Here is a 6,110-nt window from a genome sequence, read left to right on the forward strand (position 1 = left end):
AGAAATCTCGTCCCGAGATTTAAGTGGTGAAGTAAAGTGTAACTTCGGGAGAACTGACCCATATAGGGTTAATTGTCTGGTGAACAATGCAGGGAATGTGACAGAAGTATCTCTCGAGTTGAAATTTAGGAAAAACGTCAAGAGCAAAGTATGAAGGTACAATAGGAAGTTTCAACTAAATGAACAACGATTGATACTTGAATAGAGTGTGAGAAATAGAGTTCAGAGCATCGTGAATACATCATCTCTCGGAAGGTGGCTCATGACATGATACGAAGCCAAATGCAAGAATATTTCGGAATCAAAGATATACAGGAGAGTCAGGTTTCGATCCTGTGGAACTGTGGGTTATGGGCCCACCATTTGGGTTAAAAGTAGAAAGGGTGCTGACATCTTGTACCGTCATGTTAGCAAGGCATGTCAGAATGTATCCTGTCAGTTATGTCGGCAACAACGTCGGTACCAAGGGCGAGGGACGAAGAGAACCATTTTCCTGCTCATTGAAACGAGGCGGCCATTAGGCAAAGTTCTCGTCCATCGGTGGCTACCGGAATGTCATCAACAATAGTAACAGGGTCTTACTGACAGAGTGATACAACGAGGTGTTTACATAAGCAGGGAAATATTACTGCTTAGATCATATAGATCACAAGAAAGGTTTAAACAAAACAATGGAAAGGAAAATGTGCTTAAACACATACTTCAGGGGTATATCCTTCCCAAGGACAAGCAGAGCATGGTATCCATGACAGGATAGAAGTATAAAACCATTTAGGTAAGGGGAAAGAAATTTCATGACATTAACCATACAACGGTGTTTGGATAATTAATAAAGAAGATTTAGTATCGTGCTTCAAATGTTCTTATTGGAGATTGGATTACCACAGACATGCTTCGAGATAGCATTGACATGGTTTCAAGCAAAGGTTAGACTTTGGATACACCAAGGACCCATTGGAAACAACTTAGAAAATAAGGCATACCATTTTAGCAGGGAAAAGATGAAGGTGTGGCCAACGGGCTCAGTAGCAATCCATCGACATGTCAAAAAGGATGTATTCCCAAAATCAATATGATCAAGTTTGTGTTGGGGGGAAGACAAGAATGTTGTTGATGCCGACACAAATCATCGAGAGGCAAGGATGGTATTTCTAGCCATGAATTCAATTGACATCTCTGAAGAAGCCAATGTGTGACGGTGATCAAGACAAAGTTTGTCGAGAGACTCTACGAAGATGCCATCGAGCAGAAAAGGGAGGATGAAGTGAAAGGCTATGATAACCACGGATTCGACACAAGCTCAAAGTCAAGCTTGTTGTTCGAGGTGAAATGATAAGATGAGGAAGATCGACGTAAGCTTAGCTCATCGTCGGAAGTTGCTCCGGGCATAAGGACTAGGTAGCACAGTTAAAAAGTTGCCATGATAAAATATAGCCGTTCAGGCTAGGAATGATGTGATGGGGTATAAAGCTTCCCAGTATCAAGTACTAGGTGTAAAGCCAGAAGGTAAATCGGAGTAGAGGTTGGATGGGGGAAATGAGTTGTAGAGGATAAGTTATTTAACTTAACCAGTACATGGGATTAGGGAGGAAATACGGTCGGGACCATAAATGCAAAGGATCCAATTTATAATACCGGAAGAATATTCAAATGATTAAATATCCTTGCAAGAAGCTTTCACGATAAGTCCCACATCGTGTCCGTGGGCATGAACACAAGGTTCAGGGTCGACTCCCACTTCTTCAATGCATAACCTTTCATTTTACTTCTCGCTCTTGATGAAGCTGTTGTATTGAATTTTATCTGACGAAGAGCCAGTAGAGTATAATCCGCATAACTTTCGAGTTCACACAGATTAGGGAAGGCATAGGTTCAACCCATCGGGGCATCTTAGGAACATATATCATAAATTTTAAGAACAAATAACACAAGCTCGGTAGGAGAGCATGCTTGAGAAAGTGAAGGATACAATTTACCAAAAGCATTATGTATCCGAGGAAAGGCCCACAAGCTTATTGAATATGAAGGACGTTGTTGGATAAAATCCGAAAAAGGGGTCTGGTGGTCCACAAGGGATCTGATGTGAGCATCAATATTCAACCAAGGGAAAGAAAGAATGCAAGGAGATCAGATTATAGAAACAACTGACTAACTCAAAGCTCAATTGCAAAGGAATTATGAATTCCAAGACAAGGGATCAGAAGCAATGCTCTGATAAGGGATGGATAGGTAGAATAGCCTTAGGGGTACAATCGATGGCGATTTGATTGATCGAGATTCAGCACATGTTAGAATGACGTCTGAGCCAGAAGGATGAATTCTAGGATCTGATTGAGGATTGCGACCATTCGCGACATATTGTATCAACAGACTCAAAATGATAATGACAAAGGCTGACAATAAGATTACTAGACTTATGGTATTAACCATAATGCAAGCAAGCAAGAAATCCAAGAACAATAGGCTGTTGAGGATTTTCACAAGAACGAATGGTATTACGAAGACTTTTGTGAAGTACAAGAATCAACCGAGGATGAGCGGATACTCGATAGGTGCACAAAGTTATCCGTAGGGGTATTCAGACGACAAGGAACTGCAAGGCAGTAAGCTCAAAGGATTCTCGGAAAAAGGAGATCAATTCAAGGCATCTTGTAATAACAAGATCAATGGGATAGAATGTAAGATTGGTAAGTGTGTGTAGTTATCCATAAGGATATTTCGGTGGTAAGGAATTGCAAAGGCAACAGGCACAAAGTCTCGAGAGAATATCGTAGAGTATCTTCGGAATCTTCTGATGCAGCAGGCAATCATCTGAAATAAGAGGCTCTCTGGGCGGATGTGATCACGAGATCTTAATGTTCGAGTTAGTAAAACCATTTAACCCGAATAGAAGAGAGATCAGAGTCCTAGAGTATAGACGAGGAGTAAAAGATCCTAATACCGCCCAAATGGCAATGTGGGCCCATAAGGCACACAACCATGTTAGTAAAAGCTTTTCAGTGACTAGACTCAACTTTGGCCAAGGAGTTTGGAAGGAGGATTCCTACAGGCAGTCGGCTCTCATACCAACTTGTGATGCCCTCGATTCAATCATACACTAATCATACACGCAAATGTGTACGATCAAGATCAAGGACTCACGGGAAGATATCACAACACAACTCTAGACACAAATTAAAATAATACAAGCTTTATATTACAAGCCAGGGGCCTCGAGGGCTTGAATACATAAGATCGAAAAACACAAGAGTCAGCGGAAGCAACAATATCTGAGTACAGACATGAGTTAAACAAGATTGCCTTAAGAAGGCTAGCACAAAAGCAACAATGGTCGAAAAGGCAAGGCCTCCTGCCTGGGAGCCTCCTAACTACTCCTAGTCATCGGCGGTCTTCACGTAGTAGTAGGCATCCTCCGGGTAGTAGTACTCATCAGTGGCGTCGTCTGGCTCCTGGGCTCCGTCATCTGGTCGCAACAATCGGGTATGGGGGAAAGAAGTAGCAAAGCAACTGTGAGTACTCATCCAAAGTACTCGCAAGACTTACATCAGATCTAAACTAAGTATGCATCTGTATCAAAGGAAAATGGGTTGTATCTGTGGACTAAACTGCAGAATCCATAAGGGAAGGGGAAAGCCTAGCCTATCAAAGACTAGCATCTTCTGGAAACCACCATCTTGCAGCAACAGGAGGGAGTAGAGTAACATAAAGTAAAGTAGCAGTAGAGTTATCAACCTCGGCCAGAGATCCTTTCTCGACTCCCTGCGAGAAAGCAATCCCAGAGCCATACTATCCATTTCTCATCACAATCCATTTCTCATCACAAGTATCCAGTTCTAGTTGTATCGATCGGGATACAACTCCAAGTGTCCGTTACCGTAGGACAGGCTATCGATAGATGTTTTCTTCCCTGTAGGGGTGCACCAACTTACCCACCACGCTCGATTAACTCTGGCCGGACACACTTTCCTGGGTCATGCCCGGCCTCAGCTAAACAATACGCCGCAACCCGACCTAGGCTTAATAGAGAGGTCAGCACGCCGGACTAAACCTATGCCCCAGGGGTCATGGGCCATCTCCCCGGGAACTCCTACATGTTGCGAACGTGGCCGGTGAGCAGACCTAGCTACCTCCTTCAACAAGGCAGGTGCTTACGCAGTCCAACCCGGCGCGCGCCGCTAAGTCCCTGACGTCTAATAAGCTTCGGCTGATGTATACGATGCAGAACGCCCATACAATGCCCACGTGATGGTTAGTGCTATCAGGCGAGAGGCCCCTCGGATCAAATATCCAAATCATAGTGGATTAGGAAAGCGCGGTAACGAGCAGAGACTCATGATAGATGTGACCCCGTCGCCCCGTCTCGAGTACTTGCGGCAAGGGCTAAGAATGCCCGGCCACGCCTCGTAAGTATCTCGTGGGCACCTTCCAGGTCAACCCGACTCCACATCACTCGCTATTAAGCTCGCGCGGGTACCCCTCAGGTTCGACCCGTCTTTAGTAACATGGCTCAGTGTAAAGTCATAGTAACCATAGTAACTATGTGTCTAACACCAAGGGGAAAACCCGAGGAATCACCCCCGGTGAATTCCACTCGATGTTGTCATCCAGGTGAACATAAGAGAATCCACCCTCGAGGTTCACGTTTGATGGGTTGCACGACAGAGCCATAACGGAAGTGGTTAAGGAGGAAATCACCCTCGATGACCTCGACCGTATAGCTACACTACGGAGATCTCATCAGGAGTGATGTAAGAGGTTCCACCCTCGGCACTTGATGGTAACTCTGCAGAGTCGTACTACTAGGGGGGTGATGTGCGGTGTCGGGGCCTGGACGTCGATCACGTTGATCGAGTCTTCTAACAGAAAGCGAGGCAACTAGGACATGGTGGGGGTCACTGATGGATCACTAACCAACCTATACTAAGCAGTTTAGGATAATCAGGTAAGGTATGAAAGCAGGTAACAACAACCGGCTATGCTTCAGAGTAGGATCATACAGAAAGCAGTAGCAGTTCTAATGCAAGCATGAGAGGGAAAGAATTAGGCAATATCGGAATGCTCAAGGGGGGGTTGCTTGCCTGGTTGCTCTGGCAAGGAGGAGGGTCATCGTCGACATAGTCGATCACAAGGGCAACATCAGTCTCGGGGTCTACAGGAGAGAAGAGGGGGAAGAAACAGTAAATATAAAGAAAACATAGCACCACAAGGCATAACATGGCAATAAGATGTGCCGGGTGTGACCTAACACGGTAGGAGGTGATACCAGCGAAGGGGGAAACATCCAGGAAAGTATCCCCGGTGTTTCGCGTTTTCGGACAAATGAACCGGAGGGGGAAAGTTGCATGTTCGCTATGCTAGGGATGCGTGGCGGACGAACGGGCTGCGTATCCGGATTCGTCTCGTCGTTCTGAGCAACTTTCATGTACAAAGTTTTTCCATCCGAGCTACGGTTTATTTTATATTAATTTTAAAAGATTTAAATCATTTTTAGAATTTATTTAATTTATTTAATTCTACATTATCCAGAACAGTGTTTGCTAACGTCAACATGACGTCAGCAGTCAACAGAGGTGTTGACTGGTCAAACTAACGTGTGGGCCCAGTGGGACCCACCTGTCATACATTGTTAGGTTAATTAGGGTTTAGGTTAAACTAATTACTTAATTAAACTAACAGGATAAGCTTAATTAAATAGGATTAATTAACTTAATTAATTAATTTAGTTAATTAATTAATTAATTAAATTTATTTTTATTACTATATTTTTTTTATTATTTTTTATAAAAAACATTCTGGAGGGGTCGGGCCCCACATGTCATTGGCCCTAGGGGCCTATCGGGCGCTGCTAGCGGGCGGGGGCGTCGGACGCGCCTGAGCGGGCGCACGCCCAATGCGGGCGGACCCGGCAGGGGCCGGCGCAGGGGGGCGGTGGCACCGGCGAGGCAACGGCAGGGGCGGCGCGGGCGAGCGCGTGTGGCGGCGTGCCGGGCAGGGTGAAGCATGGGTAATGCGAGGCAGTGGTGGGGCACCATGGCGCGGTTGCAGGCGGCGGCCAATCGAGGCAGGGGAAGGATCGCGGCTGGGCGAGAGGAGCGGGACAGCGGACGGCG

The sequence above is a fragment of the Triticum dicoccoides genome, chromosome 3A (assembly GCF_002162155.2).
Source record: "Triticum dicoccoides isolate Atlit2015 ecotype Zavitan chromosome 3A, WEW_v2.0, whole genome shotgun sequence".
NCBI classification, from domain to species: Eukaryota; Viridiplantae; Streptophyta; class Magnoliopsida; order Poales; family Poaceae; genus Triticum; species Triticum dicoccoides.